Source organism: Nipponia nippon, unplaced genomic scaffold (genome assembly GCF_047370975.1).
Source record: "Nipponia nippon isolate SJK-2023a ecotype South Korea unplaced genomic scaffold, ASM4737097v1 scaffold_2, whole genome shotgun sequence".
Classification (NCBI taxonomy): domain Eukaryota; kingdom Metazoa; phylum Chordata; class Aves; order Pelecaniformes; family Threskiornithidae; genus Nipponia; species Nipponia nippon.
In genome coordinates, this window is record NW_028262336.1 from 22,945,828 (window position 1) to 22,968,050 (window position 22,223).

Genomic DNA, 22,223 nt, shown 5'->3' on the forward strand with positions numbered 1-22,223 from the left:
TTTCCAAAGGGTATGTTCTTATTTTGCCTGACAAGTAAACAGTTCATCTGCCTACAAGGAAGCAAGTTTGCTTGTGAACACAGGAAATAAAAGCATGGTGACAGTATACATTCAGCATAAAAAAATAGCACAAAGTTTTGAAATATGAATAAATATATCAAAATAGTATATAGGTCTAAGTTCAATTCATGTAAATAAACAGAAATGAAGTAGTTATCGTTTAAGTTGCATTACGGAACATACCCTACACACGCAGGCACACACCTTAAAAGCTCTGAGGAATAAACTTGCTCCTTCTTTTTGATCTTCACACTGCCCACCAGCACAGCTGCTAACATACTGAAATGCACTGGTTTGCCTTCCCTCTCCCATCTCCAACAGCTATGAAAGCACAGTATACACCCAGCTGTGTCAAACTCTCATTCGGAAACAAAAGCTTTAATAGGAACTTTGTACATGTATATATCAAAAAGTCAGCACATCTCATTGTCACATACACCGCGCATTAGAAAGCTTGTTCTGTCCAAGGATTGCTGAGATACTTGGCAAGACAGAAGGCCAGTCTCTCTGTCTCCCTGATGGCGTCTGCATTGCTGCAGATTTGTCATGTAATTCATTGAGTTGAACTTAGCACATAAATTTTCAGTTATGACTAAAAAGTTAGAAAATTCTCCACAGATGAAAACTACATGTCCATACTGATAGTCAAGCAGGGAGCACTTTGGGGAACAAGAGCAGGAACAAAGGATCAATCCCAGAGTGCAAGAATGACTTACAGAAAGGAAGAATAAGCTAAAAGAAACACTGGCAAGAAATAAATTCTGTTTAACTCTTGAAAATCCTTCTACGTCCATTCATTTTCCAATCAAAATAACATTCAATATTTAGATCACTCCCACCTTAGGTTGCAGTTTGAGATTTTTTTTTTGAGAATTGAGATCCCAGTAAGCCAAAAGCTTCTACGACAGTCTGAACTCTAAAACCAGCATCTCCACAATAAACCACAGAGCTCCATCCTTAACTATGGCAAACCAGAGCCCAGATCCAGACAACAGACGAGATCATGCAGACCCTTCCTCTTAACACAGAGGCAATACAAATCTTTGTTTTCATAGGAAATCTCATGTCAGACAGAAAGACCAAAAGGAACAAGGTCCTTTCATAATAAAGATTTGAACCTTTCACCAATGTTATGCCATAATTAACCGATTGTAAGCAAATTTGATGATTTTACTCAGTTGGGTTTTTTTTTTAAACAGCAGGCATTTCCATTTTACATAGAGCATTTTACACAGAGCAGGCCGTGCTATAGGACCTGAGATTCTTGCCAGTGAAATAGTTGACCTGCATGGAAGGAAAAAAAACTCGCTGTTTGCACAACTCTTTTGAAGAAGTTTATCAAAGTCCTTACGTAGCAAATGTATGTATACCTACAAAAATAACTCCATTTTACTTCACTCTTTTCTCCTAATTTTGTAGCAACATGTGTCCACGACTTAAAGTGAAGGTGTACTAGTTTCATTATTATCAATTTATAAGGTAGTGAGCTACCCAGAGATCTTTTCTGCTCTTAATATTTACCCAGTATACATTTGTTTTATTTGAAATATGATTTTTAAAATTAAGTAATTATAGTACTAAAAGCCTTAGTGCACAGTTTTACTGGATAAATGTGGCATCAAATAATAGATGTCAATTTGCTTTACAGAACATCATAAGTATCTGCACAAGCACCTTCTTATCGATATAACACAGTCTGCATTAGGAAGCAGCAAGAGGTGGTGGAGGATTTGCCTTAACGATGCCAGCAGAATAAAGCAGTAAAACTTCAGCTGCAGACAAACCCTTTGTTCTACCACTCCAGTGTGGGCAAGACTGAATGCAGAAGACATGCAGAAAAGAAAAATTCTCAAGTGGAGAGCAAAACCAAAAAAAAAAATCAGAAACAAATAAAAAACCCCAGCCCATGGGCAGCTGTGTCAATCCTATTTTGCACTATTCTTGTTTGTTTTCTTCCAGTATTTCTGCCAAAGGAAATTCCTCTGTATTTTCTTAAGACATCTGACTTTGAAAGAGAAGAGGGAAGCTAGATTGAAGGAGGGCTTTTCTGATGGCCTTACCTGAAGGGATGAGAAAACAGGGTCTGTGGAGCATGTAAACTGAGAAGAAAACAATGCACAGGCATAGATTCTTAGTGGAAAGAGATTAGTTTCAAGATTAAAAAAAACCCTGCAAGTCATATCTGCATGCACACACCCTTTTCCTGGGATTTTTGTTCAAAGAGGGGCAGATAGCACCAGTACTTCTCTCTTCTAAGGGCCTCAGCCCCTTGAACAAACTCTGACTTTTACTTACCTGTTAGGTCTCTCAATACTAGGATCCCAGTAGATCTGCAGCTAACCAGTACTGGCACAGTCCTGCTCCAGGGTCTGGTGCTTGGTACAGGTAGGCAGCAGGTGGGATGACTGAGAACTATCTGCTGAGAAAGTAAATAAGTAATTTTAAACAAAAGCAGATACACCCAGACAAAAAAAAAAAACCAAACACAAACCAAAAACAAAACCAAAAAACCCCCTCCAAACAAACAAAAACCCAATTGAGCTGCAAGTAATTTTCCTGTTTGTTCTTGTATTTCTAACTGAAGCCAGGTGACATGGGCACAGAAGACTGTCATGAAAATGGGGGGAGGGGAAGGCAACACAGGGAGAGATAACAACATTCACCCATCTACTTCAGTGGAGCCAACAACCAGAATGGTTGCTACCTTGCAAACCTGGTCCAAGTTCCTGCTTTGCTCGATTTGGACTACATACCTGAACTTCAGCCTACCACCTTAGCCCATGCAGCTGTACTAACTACAGGGCTATAGGGACTCTTCTCCTTCCTCCCATTATACCTTCTCCTACAAATACATTATTAATAAAACGTGGTCAGTGCCAAGAGAAAAGAATGAAAGAAACCCACTCCACAGTAGGTAATAGCCTGACAGGGCCATATTTCGCATGAGGCAAGCCAAAGCTCAGATCTGTAGCTACCACCTAGCAGAGCTATACCATCTGAAGGACTTCTATCAGTGCAGTAAGCAATGTATGTGTGTTACACCTGTTAATTTCATCATCTTCTCCTCACCTTTTCTATGTTTTCAGTAGCCTACAGCACCAGGGAGAGTAGTAGCACTAGTCAGAGTTTCTTATGAAACAAAGATCTCAAGGCCAGGTATAACCAGTCTAGCAGAGATGCCAGAGACGTGACAAACAGACTCAGGCGGAACTTCAGCAGTGGGAGCAACAGAAATTGTTACTCACAGTTGCTGCTATGTCAGGGATTTGTATCAGTGCAGAACAAATTAACTAATTATGGATATACACTACTAGTCTCAGTGACTTGATCTGTTCAGTACAGTGGTTGCATGGACACAGCAGAGTAACAGAAAAAAACCTGAATACTCCCAAGTTTCCACAGTCTAGGACAGGAACGGAACATCAGTGGTGCAGTTCCTGTTATTTCTCCTCCCCACATCCTCCCAGGAAGAGCTCAGCCATTATAACACATTAATTTGGATCTTTTGACCTTGGTTGCTTTTTTTTTTTTTTTTTTTTTGAGCACTAAGTAGCTCACATGCCTATCTGAAACCTTACAACCCCTGGTCTGAAGTGTTCACTGTAGCTTCGTGGGCTCCTGTTTGGTCTCTGTTACCTTCTCAAGTATATTACTCGGAAGTGGAAGGTTAGAACTGGGGTAATAACCAAAGGATAAGACTGACTCATCAGAGGAAGGCTCCTCTGGTGTTTGATGGACTCATGAATGTTTGCAGGAAGGGAAAAATCAAGCATATCTAAACACACAAATATTTTGGTCCAGAACTCATGTTTTTGGCTTCCTTGTGTCCTGGTTTTAATTGTGGCTCTCAATGATTAAATTTACTGAACCCAGAGAAACCAAAGCTGTGATACAAACAGGGCAGACCTCTGCTGTCAGAGAAAGTTTTCTGAACATCCATGCTCCTTTCAGTGAAGTGAGATGACAGCAGTCTGCTCAGACCTGTGGCATGCTGTGGGCACTGAGTACTCACGACTTGGTTTACCACCCATGGTTTACCATCCTTTCCTTGAAAAAGGATGTGGCAGCAGATAGGAAACTTTTCTCCGTCTGTAATACAGCTACAGCATTGCCTGAAATATAAATTCCTCCGAGGGTGTTTGTACCAGCCTTTGCTCTCAGCCATCAGTCTCTCTTCTCATTCAGGGTCTGTGCTTGGGTAGAGCAGCCTTTGATATGAACACAGCTAATCAAAAAAGTCGCACAGGTGGGGTTTGCAGCCCTTCTGAATAAGAAAGTTGGGGTTAGATTGGTAAACAGCCTTTGAGGGAAGAGAAAAAGGAGGGTTTGAAAGCAGGATATCCAGACGTATTAAGTTCTCTTCACCCCCGTGGCATGGAACACGGTTATCGTGACACAAAGAAAACACATGGACTAGCTTTTTTCTTTTTTTTTCCTTAAAAAAAAAAAGTGCTCAGTTTCATCTCTTTGTATATAGAGATTTAGTTCTTTTACTTCATTTTTCCTCATTCAAATAAATCTCAGGAGGAAAGAGAACGCAAACAGGAGCTATTTCCTGCATGCATCATTTTACTAGTCTGTGTCTTCAGTGGGGTTTGGTTAGGTCGCTCTATTATACAGCACATTATTTTTAAACAGTTCAGTGACTCTTTCCAAAATTTCCCTTCTTTAATGAAATCTGACACATCAGAAAAGAGAACGGGAAGTTTTTGTTGTTTGTACTTATAATCTTAAACCAACTATTGCTTATCCCGAACGCGTCAGATAGCACGGCAGACAGAGCCAGCAAGCCTTCAGACACTGAACTCTGAACTTCGGCCAGACCTTGCCCCGGTCAGCTCTGCAACAGGAAAGCAGGCAGACTTTGAACCCGGGGCTCTGGGGTTGCTGCAGGGTTGCCAGCAGAGAAACAGCTGCACTTTGCAACACGAACTTTGTACTTGGACACATGCACATTTAATCTCTCTAACAGAGCCTTTGTTCCATTACTTATTAACATCTCCTCCTTCAGTAAAGTTCTTTGTTAATAAAGCTTTAAAGCATGGTGTGGGTTTTTTTCTACCTCCCCCTCCCCCCAAAAAATAAAACACACCATCCAACTTGATAGGATTACCGTAATTATCAAAAAGTACTAAAAAAAAAAGTTAGACTTTATGCACCTTCTGAATACTGTGGACATTTGTTGTGCGCTCTCTTATAAGAGACTCAGTTGTAATAGCCAGAGCTAATTATGGAAATCAGGCAATATTCTGGGACCTGCCTTTGCAGAGATTGCTTCTTGAGATGATACCCACAGTAATTCAGCCTGCAGCAACAGTCAACCTTATTTAACAAATCAGATAAAAAAATAAAATGGTAGGAAAGGGTCAGCCCACTCACACTGAAAAGCTGTACTTCAAGAAAGTGTCATGGGATGTTTTAAAGTTGTACACCTTCTTGCCATTGCCTTTACTTTGGAGCAGTGTCAGTGCTTGGCTTCTGTGTATTTCACCATAACATATGCTAACATGCACAGCACAGCAAATTTGTAGAGAAGATAGTCATGGCCTAGATCCATTTGTGTACCATCCATTTTTTAGCCCTCGCTGAAATAAAACTTTGATCAGGAACAGAAACCTACCTAAACAAGGACCAAATGAAAACCTGAAGAGTGGGACCAAATAAGATGCTTAAATTATTTCTGTACCAGCAGTAAAAGCTGAAGACGTACATATGCATTTACTGTAACAAAACCTAGTAACAGAAAGGTACTGGAAAATCCATATTGTATCTGTGTTGTCATAACAATATGGAGTGGCAAAGAAGATTAAGATAGTAAAGGTTTCCTGAACAATTCTTCAAATACAACTAGAATAAAACAAATACTTGAAGTATATTATCTTTGTCTTCAGATACTGCAAGTATTAGTCACAGCCTGTTTGAAAGAAATTATCCACAGAGGGATCACAGTTACACTCTTCCTATTTTCCATCACCACCATCTTTTCAACATGAATTTCTTCCCATGCCTCTATAGTCAGTTTTTTTTCCTTTTTCCCTTTTTTTTTTTTTCCCCTCTTCCATATGATGGGGAAGAACCTCCCACCCCACCCAGCTTTCCTTCCTTTTTGTGAACAGAGTGATAAAAAAAGGAAATTTTCAACTACTCTAGAAAGACGGGAGAGAAAAGAATAAACCAAGTCAAGAGATTTCAGACTGCTGCCTTGCAGGAAGCTGGGCTGGCAGGACTCAGAAGCAATCGGGTGAGGTTGGTCAGCTCCTGAGCTGCCTTGTGAAAAGCCCATGACTTTTCTTAGATCTATTTGCTTATGCACCACCTTCAGTGCAATGCTTTGAAAGCATCATCATTCATCTAATCCTAGAGTTTGATTTGCATTCTTTGCAGAGAATTTGACAGAATTACTTTTCTTGTGTTACTACTATTCTGGGTAACAGTACTGCTAGCCCTCCAATGACTGCAAAGCAGCTGGCACAACTACATGAATATTACACCTTATTCTTTTCCTTTCTATATCCAGAAAGCCATGATTTCTCCTCCTTGAGGTGCCCCCCCATGCTAAGATATGCATTATGCATGCCTTATCACCTCACCCCTGGAACACGGCCCTCCCGTCACACGGGTCTACCATGATGATCATAAGATTTAGCTGTTGCTAAGAATAGACATGATCATTTGGAATAGATCCTACTTTATTTCTGGGTACAGTTTCTGAATGGTGTTAGACAATAAAACCTTTAAGTTGGATTCTGGATAACTCCTGCCTGCTCGTTTCATCAGTTCATCGAGGGCATCAGACCTCTCTCCATGAGGGCAGGCACGAAGATCTGTACCATTTGCTGAGTTAAGGACAGCCACAGATGTGAATGAAGCCAAGCAAACCATAACACCTCTGTGAACAAAGCAGGCAACCCTCTGGGAAACTACAATGTCTTTAATTAAAATAAATAAATAAAAATAAATAAACTTGGAAAGAGTGCAGAGAAGAGCAACAGGAATGATTTAGGTCTGGAGAAAAGAAAGACTCCTTCCAATGAGACATTGAACTAAATGTGTTTTGCTTCAAAGAGAAGATTATAATCTTTAAGGGACTAGACAAGAAGAAGATATTTGAGAAGACTCTAAATTAGTGGCCAGACACACAACAGAATCCAATATTTGCAAGTTCAATCTGGAGATAAAAAGCACATTTTAAGTATAATTAGCTACTGAGTTGAATTGTCAAAAGATGCAGTAAATTCTCCATCACTAAGAAACTATTTTAATTATTGTATGCATAGCTTACACTAGAGCCCAGAAGTCTCAGTCAACATAGGCCCAATAATCTTTTATCTAGCTTCTAGCACAAGCCACCCCCTCTGTCTGAAAATTGTTCCTGTTGCTAATTCCAAATTAGATGCTTTTTTTCCTGAGTAATCCGAGGTGGGAGAATCATGACAAGTGGATGACTAGTGCATACAGCACAAGGTCACATAGACATTATTTATATAACACTAGCATTCCTCAGTCCAGTGCTTCCAGAAAAAAAAAAAAAAAAAAAAAAAGATATTCCTTAACATCTAATTCAGGTTAGAAAACAACAACAACAACAAAAAAACCCAACCAAACAAAAAGGAGTATCCCTTTATATATAAACTTAAAAATATACAATATTGTGTATAGTATTGTAATGTGCTTTTGTCAGATCCAGAATCCACCACAGAGAGGGAAGGTTTCAGACTAGCATCATCGAGCACTCTGCCAGTTTACTCCCAGAACAACTCAGTATTGTTCTATATCCTAAAAGAAAAATACAGCTAGCAGAAAATTATTTCTCTTTTTGGTCCTCTAGGAGTTTACATGGATAGCTCCCATTAACACTGATCAGAGTTAAGGGCAAAAATCCCCCATGGACAGCCATGTTGTCTGGGGATATGTCCATAATTAATATGTTCTAAGATTCTAATTCTGAAACAAAGTAATCAGGCTTAAGATGAGTTATATTAAGACCAATAAACCTCTGACTACATATTTGCCTATATATACACTGTATCCAATGTCAGACTGATGTATAGTTTACAAGACGTCTGATAAAACAAGCTATATCTTAGCTGTATTTGGAAGCATGAAATACGAATATACAAGAAGAAAAAAACACAGTGGGGTTTGTTTTCCTTTTGTTTCTTACTCTTCTTTATAGCACATCGTTATTATAAATGTTAATGCTCATCATTGTTCTTTTTCACATCGTTTTGCCCGGGCTCAGCAAAGCTAACATAATCCTAACACTTCTGATGTTACAAATTAAAATTACCATGCAGCACCATGGGAATATTTGTAATATGAAAGATGTGGAACGGGGACTTTGTGACAAGTACATGGAGGAGAGAAGAAGCAGCTAGATGGCTTGAACATGAGTGGTTTTGCAAGTAAGAGATGTTGTAATGGGACAAGGAATACAAAATAAAACGATGCCAACAGAATTTGGTTTCGGTATTATTTAAGATTTCTGTCACTGAAAGAGACATTTTCAAGTCTGTGGCTGCTGATGCTCCAGCACAATTGGTGCCCAAGTCATACATAATGTATTATACAACACAGTATATTAACTCAGCTTCAAAGTGTTAATATGTCATGAAACTTAATTCAGATATCACAGATTATGCAAAGGAGATAGAGAAGTGGAAACATGCTCTTTGTTTCTCAAAGGTGTCAGCCAGTCTTTGCTTTGTGTCCCCCGATCCAGGAGGACATAGCGGCAGCTCTCTCTAAACCTCTTTCCCAAGGTGAGGGCTGGGTGGCTCTTCATCCCAGTATTTTTGGCAAAGAGATCTGGTACTGAGCGCAAAACAATGCATTCAAAAAAAAGCAGAAGCCTTTGAATACAAGACAATAGCCCAGGTTTTGCAATGCCACAGCTGCAGATATATTTTATACTGCAGATGTGAAAATTGTATAATATAAACACAGAAGAATTTATCATTTTATCTACAATAAACCAAAGTCCTAGCTTTAATGCTGTATGGGTAAAGAATCCAGCTGTACTCTCTGAATGTCCCTGAATAGGTGGCAGCAGTACAGACAAAGTGTTTTCCTGATTGACAGCTGGGAATAAAGATAGCAAGGCTTCGGCCCCATTAGCTCAGTTGGGAATGAAGTTGCATGGAGACTCATCTAGTGCCTCTGTCAGCTGGGAACAGAGCCCGTGACAAGCCACAGTACTTAAAATGGAGGTAGAGACCTTCACCCATTTCAACACGCAGTTTTTGTGAGTCTCTCACTAACTGCTCTCTCCCTGAGACCTTCCAGACTTCATACAAGCTGCTACTAAAGGAGACCATAAACAACCTCTACCAAAATTGCATTGGAAGCAGCAGAGAAAAAGCATCCCCAGGAATATTTTTGCCTGTGATACGAAGTTTTCCAAATCCCCTTTGGAAGCACTTCAGCTGAGGGAAGAGGAGTGTGGTCCACTGTCTAAGACTAAAAGTGAAGTTTAGTTCCTGACACCACCGTATCATTCTTGCATGACCTTGGGCCCTGATGCCTTTTAAACGAGGTTTGAAGAGATAAGTCTAATTGTCTCTGTGTGTCACTTCATCTGTAGAAAAGGCAAAATAGAGGACAATTTTCTACCTATAGAGATAATATAGGTAGATAATATTAAGCATTGAAATATTAAGATATTATGGAGACATATTAAATACTTAGAATGCCCACTAACATCCATTTTCTTTTTGTGTGTTCAACTTCAGGTAAAACAGCCAAGGCTTTTAAAGAATGTAATTAGAAAATATTGTTATGCAAAATACTTAATGATTTTATCCAAAAATTCTATAGGCTTCCCATGATGTGAAGCAAGAATTCAAAATGTAAACCAAAGATGGTTAGATAAGCGCTTTGTTATTTGTGAAGAAAAATCCACCTATTTTTAATTAAAACACAACTCTGTCCCAGAAACCACACACACACACACACACAGAGAAAAACCCAAACCCACCCTAACTCTTGAAACCTGGAGGAATCTACTTTCAGTTCATGAACTGTGGGGGCTTAAGCCCTTGTGATTATCTAGGCTATGTTTTTCTTTTTATTGTTTGTACTAAACTGAGAGGGAAAAGGGATGCTTTCATTATTCGGACTTAATAAACACGCTCACAAGAACAGACTCAATTTAGACTAGCTAGGCAATCCAGTACATTTGGAGACAAAGAAAAATATACTAGGACAACAGATGAAGTCCAGGATTCCCTGGAAGGAAAACCAGCTAACAGCACCGATCACAGCCCTGTACGCTAGCTGAGGCAGGACATGTCCCTCCTCAGTGACCAGTTTGGGGAGGGTGGGAAGAAACAAAACAAAGCAAAAAGATGCTGTCTGCAGGAGACAGCTTGCAGGGGGGAGCCATGTGCAGGAGAGAGTCCCCACAAATAGTAGAGAAATCTTGCTATTATTTAAGAATACTGAGAAATAACGAGGAGTTTTATTCCATATCCTTTCATAACCTACTAAAAACGTTCCTTCTGTAAGATCAGCATCCAATGCTACCCATCACCTGAAAAAGCGTTTCCTTGAACACACACTCAAGAAAACACCATTCATGGTGGCTGACAGACAATTTGGGAGCCTGTTAAACCATCCTGTTACAAATACACACCACCGACGTAGACTTAAACATTTTTTAAAACGATAAAGCAGTAAAACACATCACCAGATCATACTTCACTGTCAGCTTCTCCCTCAGCTACTTCAGGGGGCACCCAGCTCCAGCCTGCACTCACCAACTTACTTCTTTCCCATTCCTTGGTGGCAGGAGCTCCAGGTTCTCCTCACCTCCCCTTGGCCAAGGTAGAGCGTCCTGATCTCTCTTAGGTGCTCCTAACGAGGGCTTGCTTCCTACTTTCTCCTGTAATGGTGATCTCATTCCAGAGCTTCTGCCAAATATGGCTGTGAAGGCTTAGTTTTCCCATCCCCTGTTTTCTGCAATTAAACTTAGGATATAATAGAAGATGTAGGCTATATAATTAAGGCTTAGGTTGTAATAGAAGGGACGCTCTTTTGTTTAAATTCTCTGCCCTACTGTGGCTGCTTTAAATTTGTATTTCTATCATTCTCTAATTAGTATCTCTTCTGTCTTTAGGCTGGCTTTTCCTGTTTATAAGGCCATCGTAAAACATCATAAACCATTTAACCTAGAAAAAGTGATCATACCAACAGTTTGCAAAAGCTACAATTATCAGTTTGCTCTCAATATTACATAGAGAGTAAAGATGACAATAATTCTAACAGAAAATGGGTATGAGAAAAGGGTTACTTGGATGATTTTAAACTCTTCTTCCTACACAGACAGCACAACTTCTGGGGACCTCCTCACAGTAAATAAAAATATGTCTGTGAGGCTAATTAGTTCAGGTGTGGCAGCAGGCTGATGAGTCTGGAAGGTGGTTCACCTGGAGTCAGTTCAGGTATTCACCCACTACCAAACAATATGAACATATTTTCCCCATCTCTCATGCTCTTAACCTTGTTTCAGCAAGCATCCTAGGATGCAGGAAAAGCAAAAGCACAGGAGCCAAGACAGCAGGCTCACCAGGACCAAGAGCAACCCATTAAAAATACAGAAAAGGCAGAGAGTGTTATCATGAGGAACACATAGGAGTAATTTCCCTCGAATTCCTCCAGCCCATCCATTTTCTCACATCCCTTCCCTGGTTCCTCTGTGACAAATCTTCAGGTTGTACAGTCTCTGTTCTGGTTTGCCCTATCAAGTACGTGGATTACAGCTGTCTGTCAACATGTTGCTGGGTGCTTGCACACCAAACACAAACCTAGGGAGAACCTAAGTCTGTTTCCCCAACATCAGAAACAGCGAAAGGAAGCAAAGTCCCAAAACAAGTCAACCATCAACTTTACAGCAGGGGACCACAGAACACTAATTCCTTCTTCACCTTTTGTTTCAGTCCAATAACACCATCATACTCAGTACACTCTTCAAAGAAGTAAAAAGAATTACTGTCAAACACACACAAACTCTCTTTTTCCATCTAAAAAGCACACATTTTCAAATTCTGTCTTCTTCTGCAACAAAGAAATTGTGTGAAGCTAACTACATGCTAAAATGGCCTTTCAATTCAAAATAACCCAAACATAGAATACATACCTTCAACTTTATGATAAGCCAGTCAGCTATGCATTAGGCACTGCTCAACAAAACCAGTCACAGCAGAGCTCTGACAGGCATTCAAAATAGATTACACAACAAATCAAAAAATCATCATCAACTTCTGCATCGTGGTATGACTCTCAGTTCTTTGAGGCTGGTCCATGCAGTGATGAATCTATTATGTATCTTTGATCCTGCACACCAGCCTCTGCCAGCAAATCCACTTTGAGGGTATTCCTAACGTTCCAAGTCTTGAGAAGCTTTAGTCTGTATTAATTAATTAAAAAAAAAAAAAAAAAGAAAGAAAAGAAAAAAGATATGTATGTGCCTTAGGGCAATATTCAGCCTGATCCCACTGACAGCTTTCCTCATGGCTTTGAAATCCATTACCTTCTGCAAGAATAGCAGCTTTATGGCAGCCTTCAAAAGAAGCTTCTACCTTCAACACAGGAACTGCAGTTGCTTCAGCGGCAGATCAAGGTCTCCGTGTGGTACAGAACAGCAACTACCCAGTGAATATAACAAATATGCCGGCAAGCATGTATGAAAAAGAGTATATGTAAAGACAGAAAGCTCTGATAACAGCTAGTCAAAACTCATCCCAGAAACTCTTTTCTGAGCAACAGTTCCTGGGAGAGGGGAGGGGAGAATTAAAACAAGTCTGGCTACACATCTTGCAGTTGCCGAAGTCTGAAGACATTTATACCAAACACAGTAATTTAGTCACAGAGGCTGAGTTCTTCACTTTGTTTGTACAATGGTTGCATGCAGGAGGAAAGGAAAATTCCTGCAAAGAATTCCTTCTCCTGGGTCAACTGGACCTAAAAGGATTTAAGAGAAATTGGATGCCTGCTCTAAAGAAAGACATTAGTGCAAAAGCGCTATCAAAACGTAGACTTAGGAGAGCTTTGACCCTGTTTACGGATGCTAGACCAGAACACTGGATATGGACTCCTTTGTAAACCTTCTGCTAGAAAAAGAATCACCCCTTTAGCTAGGCATAGACATCTAAACACCACACAGTCAACAAAACAGATGCCAAAATCATGCCAAACATTTCCCAGAACTCTTCATTATTCAGAGGAGGAGACGATTTAGATCAGGTCAAACCTAAGCATGTCCTCTATTTATTCAGTATGAATACACTTACCTTTTAGACTTTCTGAGTTACAGTACTGGCTGTGGGGTTTACACCTCACAGTATGTAAATGTGCGGTTAGGATGGGTGGATCGCTGTGGCAGCCTTCTCCCTCTGCCCATCATCCTTTCCAAAACAAAGAAAATGGCTGTAAGGTCAGTTCTGAAAGTTGGTTGGTAATTACACAGACTAATTATTAGTCTTTCATCTTAATAATTAGCATTTCAAAAGTATTTTATTAATCAGTTTTGTTACAGGTAGGGACCTCTGTAAGCTTTGGATTTTTTTTTAAATGCTTTTGTAATCTTTTTCATTATTAAATCACTGTTGAGGTTTCCAGAGCTGCTGTTATAGAGGTTGTAATAGCTTGACACCCCCCACCCCTCTTTCAATTCCAATTCGCTATCTAGGTGAATCACTATCTAAAATTATCAGTATACTCTCCAGATATCACTATCTAGAGTAATCAGTCTCCTAATGCTTAGCAGATACAGTAATAACATACCTCATTTTTAACTTTCATGATAGGGTCCCACTGGGATAGCCTAGAAGAAAGATTGATTTATTATTAATACTATAAATAATTAAAATGAATGAAATATACCAAAAGTGGAAAACGTGAACCAAAGGAAGAACTCGTGCACAAAACTTAATGCAAACTATTGGCTCTGTGTAAATATATTACCAGACATATACGTTCTGTATGCTTTTACGTCCCTGCAAAGCATGCATAAAAGCTTACTAAATCAAAATGATATAATTCCCCACTCATTTTCCACACATGGAAGTATCTACAGAAGGTGCAAGGCAGGGGAGAGAGTGGTCAGTCAGTCGTGTTTTAATTTATAGCTATTTTTGCCTAAGCCCTGAAAGGCCTGCCAATTATGAATAGTACCAGCTGGGCTGCCAGGAGAGCAGGCTAAGAAGGACACACAGAGGAAGAAAATAAATAAATAAATAAATAACTATAATAATAATAATAATAATAATAATAATAGTAGTAAATGTAAAAACAAAGAGTGGGAGAAAATTTTCGAGTGGGGGAGACCTGATGGGGATCCCAGCTCTGCTGTTAAAATTCCTCACTACAGATTTATCTTCCCCAACCCCCCAAATAAAAAGATGATGATGATGACCATCATTATCTGGGCATAGGCTTATAGCACAGCAGGACTACATCTTAGACTTCTTGGGGCATAATCCAGGTACCTAATAAGTATAAAAATTGGGACTTTTCTGTGCTTAAATAAGCAGCAAAAATAAGAATTGCATATGATGATAAGGACAAGAAGCTTTTGAAAGGTCGTCTTTTTATTTTCAAATAAGTAATAACAACTCACTAGTTTCTTTTCTATTTAACATAATCACTTTACATTAGTTTTATATAAAATGTCAAAAAAATAAAGATTTTCAGTAACATAGCAGCCCTACTGCTTTTAAGAAGCTCTTTCCCCAGCCCATGTCACAGAGAGAATATAGAAAATAATTATTCTAAACAAAACCTGATGAATGCCTATCAACAGAGTCATGTCTTGAGCAGCTATTGAGGGAACAAAGAATAAACACTGGCATTAAAAGACAAAGATTTTGTTCCATTGCTGTTAGGATGTCAGTGCTGGATCCACACTGGTGTATATATAGAAATGTTGCATTTGGCAAAGCAGTAACTTTGGAAACTGATCTGCTTTTCATGACTACTCTTATCTGTGAAAAAATTAAGAGATTTAGCCCATGCTTTATTGTAATCTGCTTATATGTGGGTGCAGATCAGTTTAAAAAGGAGAAGTATATTTATATACATGCATTTCACAGTGTATCAACATCATACTGATAAACTCTACAATATCCTCCTCGCCTCTCATTTTCATAGCCTTGTAGGAGAGGCAAGGCAGACAAGCCAGTATGAAAAGCCAGCAGGCCATAACTCCTCTACTACAGACAAGCGACAATTAATCACATTCACCAGCTAGGCAGGTAGCTCTTGTCCTTTAACACTGAAGAAAATATAAAGCTCCTCTTTCTGAGCACTGATTGTCCAAGTGATATTGGAGCTCTCAGAAGCAGCTGCTGAGCCATGGAGATACTTAAAAACAAGGGAAACCGAAACCTAAATATGCCAGTCTTCTGCTATTTTATTAATCCTTATTTTTCAAGAGACCATCAAAAGCACAACCAACAGCTAGAGTAGAACATTTATCACCATTTTTCCCTGCAAGACCGTAAGTTGTTCCTCCTGTGCCAGGGGTTCAAGGTCCCTGGGGCTCATTCAGGCTCTGACCACAGCACCCCTGCTCAAAGGAGAGCCAGCCCCACTCACAGCTGTGGGAGTGCAGCGCCGAGGACCGAGAGACACCCCCTCCCTTGGAACAAGAAGGAAGATGATAAGCCATAACACTTTCAAATACATCTGCTCTGGGACTAAGAAGAAAGGGAGTATTGCTTTTTTAGGTTTTGCTCTCAAGCAACTAACCTTTCTGTTTTAGCCTTCTCCGTATGCGTGTAACTCATTGATTCATTCTGACAATTACATAATGCTTTTGAAGTGCAAAGAGAGACCAAAAAGCACATCCAAAATCTGGGACACCCATAACTCATCTGTCCCTTATGGTTTCCTAGCATAGGTTTTATTTCCAACTGAGTCAGTCATGTTTCAGTGAGTTTAAAGGAGTTATTTTTGTAACCCTTCCAAAAACCCTTCGACTAAGACATGATGATGTACTGACCCCTTGGAGGGGGAAGGGATTACAGATATAATTTCATGAGACCACACAGAAATGTTAAGATTATCTGCGGAATCTCTCCTTCAGTCACTCAGCAGAACTCAAGCACTCAGAAATCCACCTTTTTGAAAAAAGATATGGCTCTTATTTTAACTGCTGAAGATTATTTAACCCAGGACTGCTAAATAAAAAAACCTCTATGTTGCAACTTGATCCCCAAGTTGAGGGAGCCCCTCATTGGCTTTGCTAACTCAACTGAAATCCCCCTGAAAGAAGAAAACTGCAACAAGGATGCATGAAATGAGAAGTCCTGTTTGTTAGAGAAGTACACTCATCTCACTTGCACACAGGCTCCAACCTCCTGTTGACCCAAAAGCTGACGAAATGAACATTTCAAGCATGTAGGCTGAAAGTGTAGGCAGAAATGGGTGATGATCAGGGCATGTCAATAATGTCACACAGCTGGAATGCTGCCCAGTCCATGGCGAACAGCTGTTCTCCCAATGACTAATCACACAGGAGGTAGAACATAAAATTCTCCATTTTCAGAGACAAGGATGCTGCTTCTCCTGATGCCACCTTTTGCAATTAGTTTCTCCTTTTCCTTCCAGTTTTATGTTGGGACAGTCCAGCCACAATGTGTAAAGCAACAACACGTTTCATACAGGTAAGCATGAACTTCAAGCATGCCAGCATTTTGTCTTCAACAAATCGTCTAACAGCAGTGCTCCACTCCAGATGTGGAAGGATTCAGTGATCAGTGAATTAACTTCTGAAATTCTTCGAAAACAAAAATGATTTATAAGAGTAAAATATCCTTCCTACTACTGTTCAGTTAGACAGAATATAAAATTGTTGTTGGGTTCCAAAAAATCCAACTCCAAAGTTTGGTGCTTAGTCTATTGAAATCATCACTTCAGTAAAGGAATCACAAAAGCCTAGAGCCAAAGAGGCCTCAAGCTGATAGATGCATTAGAAACCAAGCCATGAGGTACATCAGTTTGGATGTACCTCGCCTGTGCAGCCACAAATACTGGGAGGAAATAAAAAATTTCAGAACAAAATGCAGGAAATGCTTTTTATAAAAAACTGAGTTAGTCCATCTAAATGCAATATTATTTCCCAGATGCTGAAAGATAATAGCAGGCAGGATAACATCCATAAAGCAAAACAGAACATAGCTTTCACCATCTCAAAAGTGTTTGAAAACCCAGCCCATGCCAGGACAAAATGGCTGGTATTTGCCTCTAACCATTCCAGTCATCCTGTTTTTGAGGATCGCAGTGATAAACAATTCCCTGAAGTATACTGTAATTCTGCAGCAATGATGAGCCCAATATCAATTCCTGTGTTAAGGGCAAGTTCAAAGACTTCAGTATTTTCTTGATAAGCTTCTCAGAGAGGTCATTAACTAGGACTGTTAGTTATCCTCTTCACTCAAATTTTCTGGTTTTTTTGGGGGGTTGTTTTTTGTTCTCATCAAGATCCCCATTTTAGGGAACCTTCCCCAGCTGCCCAGGTACACATCTAGCAATAAGCTGATATGCCCATACTTTAGCCTGTGCAGCTAAAGCATGTTTGTGGTTAAGGATATTAGCACACATGAGACCAGGAAGTGTTTTTAACTGACTGAAGCATCAAGCTCTTACAGGACTGAAGAGAAGACAGAAATACAGTGGAAAACATTAGCCAGGCTTAGGTCTAGTGAGAAAATTATTCCAGGAGATGCTTTAGGTAGCTCCTGGTGATACTCATCTCCAGTACTCAAGCATTAGGAGTAAACAAAACCAGCCAGATGACAGACACAGACTATTCATCATGGCAAGTCTCAGAGAGTACCTGGGGTGTCTCTGAAGCATTGTTGGCTCTTCCCTGGGCCCATGGAGCAGAGGGAAAAGCATGATCCAGAGGTGCCATGAGTCAGAACGACCACGAGAAACAGCTACCTGAATGGCTGCTCTAAATAGGAAAGAAGAAAATTCAAAACAGAAAATTCTGGTTTCCAGTTTTGTAGCAGGAATAATTCAAGTAGGAAGAAACTGACAAAGCCAGCAGGAGAGCACTGAAGACATATGAAGAAAAAGGAGAAAGCCCAGCCCCTCCAGCCACAGCTGCCAGGCAGCTCCTCCTCCCCATCAGCAGAGGAGGCAGGGGGGCCGTGGCAGCAGGAGAAGCGGTGACCGCTCTGCAGGACCTCACCACCACATACCCATGCCTCCTGCCAGCCCCTGTGCCTCACAGGTAGAAATTTCAACTTGATGACTCCTGTCAGGATACACACAGAGCTCTGGTCCTGGAGGAAAGACCTAGTATAAATATCTTTCTTTTTGCTCTTCAACAGCTGCTTTTAGACTGCGTGCTCTTGTCCCAAGTCTAACTTCCGAGTAACCATACAGAGCAAATATAGATCTCACATATAGATGCTATTTTTCATCTCAGAAGATCCCAACTTGAGTAACGTCATCAAGTGGCTTAGGTTTTGGCATGAAAGCTTTACCCTCCTAGCACTCGTGCACAGACGAATAGGTACCCACTTGCAGTAGAGGGGATATGTGCTTCCCAGGGCTGATTGTGAGCATTGCCCTGCCAACGGCAGCAGGTACTCAGATAACACATGCCATTTCAAGAATCACATTTTCCAGCCACAAGGAAGTGAAGTACAAGGGAAAGCCATGGTAACCTTATCTTCTGGTAAGTGTCGTCGTCTTCTCCATGCATAGGCTTTTTGGGGTTTTTTAACTGATTTTTGCAGTGCCAACTCCACTTTAAAAAACTTGCTCAAGTGTATGCTTAAACCAAAATGACAGATAAAGAGCTATTTGAAACAACCTGTAGCTACTCCAGGCAATCTGTTTAGCTTAGCTGATCATTAAGTATTCTAAAAGTTTAGGTTATATGTAGATAGTAATTGTTGATACAAAAAATAATGCTGTCAGTCTCTCTGATTTATTCAAATATCCCCAATTCCTGGGAACCTCAGATTTTCCCTCCCAGGAAAAAAAAATGAAAACAAAGCAGGAAAAGGAGAGGAAGGAAAAACCGTCCAGAATACACGCTTCTTTATAGACTTCCCAACGGATGCTCCTCAGAGAGGGGCTGACAAAGCCTGAATACTGGAACAGCCAAGCATTTCTATTTATGTGTTTGTTTATAATCATAGATGCACACTTCCCCACCAGTGATTAGAAAATATGGTTCCAAAGGAACAAGACTTCTGCCCAGGAAGGCAGCATTTTGACCACATTTTAAGCTGTGGAATATTTTTAAATTCACAAAATTCCAACTGTGTGCATATTTTGACGTTTCAAAATGAAATAATACATTTCCCATTTCTAGAGTGATATTAACAACAATGAAAGTTTAACAATTTGAAAAAAATGTATAGTCAAAATTGAAACACAGCAACTCAAATTCCCTGAATTTTACTGGTGGGTGGAAGAGAAAGATTGAGAGGGGACACACTGTTGATTTTTATTCCCCCCCCCCCCCCCCCAAGCCTTTCAGCTAATGCTATCAAAGAACCATTTTTTGAAATCTCCAAGACTCTTACACTATAGGAAAGAAAAAAAGAGCACAACCAAATCAATCACCATCCAGCTGATACTATTGCAGAATAAAATCCATTCAGAGATCTCCTGGAAGTAGAACAACACTTCTGAGTTGCAGCAAATCAAATCTGGCGATAATAGGGCTGCTCTCGCTTCTTCCCTCCATGACAAACGGAGGCACAGGTTATCTACTCCAGCATACAATTGAAGGAGCTTGAATTTAGCAAGTCAGTTTTTATTATCAGTCCACCTTCCTAAGGAAGCCAGTTTATACAACTGCCTGTACAGGTGTTTCTATCCATTTGTCTATCTTGCAAAATAACTTCCAGTTTCCCAGGGCAATTTCAATGAGGTTTTGACAGAATGGTAGTGGTTATAAAAATACTGTGTCTGATCGAGTTTTGTACATGTATAGAGGGTAGGGCAGAAGAAAGATAACGCTTCTGCTGAGGAAAACTTGCCATGTTAATTTATTAGACACAAGAAAATCCACATATTAAGCACAAACCTACAGGAAATCAGACTTCATAACTTTTACTCCGTATGGCACTCCTTTTTTTCCTACACTTGTGAGACACCGAAACAGCACAAAACCCTAGGCAAACAGAAAAATGCATTTTGCAATGTATCAGCATTCTCTTTTTTATATATAAAATAGCAACTGTAAAATATAAAAGTAACCAGGCTGATACAATAATTTAACAAAACTGCAATGAAAACACACATGCCTGATGAAATTAGAGAAGGGTCCAACAACAAAATCTCTACGTGGATTTTATGGCCTCCAGTGACTCCATGTATGTTTTTATACAGGGATTTGGCTTAGAACAATCTTTGGTATACGTATAGGATATCACAGGTAATTATTATGGAATGTACATCAAAATGATGACAATAGTCACATCTCTGGCAGGTGTCACTTGTCATTTACCAACATGTTTACTTAAGCCAGTCCAAATTTTTATTCTGAGTGAAGATTTCAGTGAGTAAAATAGAAACCATGGTTTTTATCAGGTCTTTAGCCTCCAAGTTAGTGCTATTCTATTAGGTCTCTGAATACATTGTAAGTAGGGAAAAACAAGCAGAAGCAAATGCATTTTTACTTTGCATTTCAACAAAAGAATCCAATTTCTCAGCAAGATTGTGAATATTGTGCTACAAATTATTATAGAAAGTCGGATTTCATTTTATTTCCTCTGCAGGTTACTGGGTAAAGAAAAAATATTTGATTTTTGTACTCTATCAATAACTGTATTTTGTCTGCTGAAAAAACACCAAGCTATTTTAGCTAAAGGCAAGGTTATCTAACCATCCTTGATTTGGGGCAATCAGCCATCACAAAACAATTCCTGGGAGTAAATGCTATAGTTAGAGACATGCAAACAAATACTAGAATTATAAATGATAGTACCACACATGAAAGAAAAAGAAATCTAAGGGATTACTACATGAAGCAAATCTGTATTATGCCTCCTGCTGAGTCGTTATATTTTCCATGTACTCTGCTTTGAGGGGTTGATGTTTGTTTGTATGTTTTTGTTGTGTTTTGTTTTTTGTTTTTTTTTTGTTTTTTCTTAAGCAAAACCACATGTTTCAACAGAGTAAATCAGGTAAGCCCATGTTTTTATTTTCATTTTTGGAAGTGACATACACTTCTGTGTCTACCTCTCTTCCAGTATACCAGTGTAATGTCTCTCAACACAGAGCTCACAAAGACTTAATAGTATTAAAAAACCCCAACCAGCAAAACCCAGTGCCACACACAGTTTAAGCTATTGCCCAATGGTTTAAATTCAGCTAGAAGAAAAAAAAAAAAAAAAATCACATAAAGTCAAGTATAACTTTCCTTTTTATTTGTGACAAGGTTGCCTTTATGCAAACAGTCAGTCAAAGCCTTGGGCGATGGGAAGGGGCATTAATCTGCCACAGGCAATGAAGCTACACTGATCTGCACTAGTATTTGGTTTGGCTAAATATTTGGAAGAGAAAATTATTGCTTCGAAACAGGAGGTCTCTTTGCTGAAAGGAAGGGGCCCTGTTGAAATGTTACTAGCTGAGCAGCATGTCAGTTCTAAGTTTTATGCATGAATCAGCCTCAGGGAAAATTCACAAATATACCCTTAATGAAATATTTTTTCACTATTCCGCCACTCTAAAAACATAAAGAGAGGAATTAATTACATAGGGACAGACCTTGAACCCTCAGAGCTACCATTAGCTGCTAGGGATGTCCTGTGTATCAAAGATTACTCCCCAATACATAAAATAGCATTAATATCATTAAAGCTGGGAGTCATTTCAGCTACTGCTAAAAGTTTAAAAAAAATAAAATATTACTTGAGAAATGTAAATGGATTTGCTTTTCCAAAGACTGGTGTGAATCTACGTATAATCAATCAGCTCAGTTGCTACAACTGCACTGTCAGAAGCATAAGAGTAGATTTACTATAGAAAGGCACCAAGAAAAAGAGATGACAATGACATGCAGACACATCAGAAACTCTTTTCACCACATAAGGTCTCCATCAATTAAAACTGCAATTCATGAACAACATCGATAACAAAGTAACACTCCTGAAAATTCAGCAGTAAAGTGGAACACAAAGTGGATGCTGTAA

General features: G+C 39.5%; 1 long non-coding RNA gene across 3 annotated transcripts in view; it reads right to left on the bottom strand.

Annotated features, from left to right (window-relative positions):
* Positions 1-416: 416 nt before the first annotated feature.
* Positions 417-22,223, bottom strand: part of LOC148055690 (uncharacterized) — a 45,444-nt gene continuing 23,637 nt past the window's right edge. The window contains exons 2-8 of one of the 3 annotated variants that reach the window (XR_015704843.1): positions 13,843-13,882; positions 13,350-13,463; positions 12,590-12,704; positions 12,197-12,466; positions 2,356-2,479; positions 2,121-2,159; positions 417-1,344 (exon numbers count right to left, since the gene is read on the bottom strand). This is a non-coding gene — a long non-coding RNA (uncharacterized LOC148055690). The remainder of the gene's footprint in view (positions 1,345-2,120; positions 2,160-2,355; positions 2,480-12,196; positions 12,467-12,589; positions 12,705-13,349; positions 13,464-13,842; positions 13,883-22,223) is intronic. The other 2 variants (XR_015704844.1, XR_015704845.1) reach the window with 2 other exon arrangements.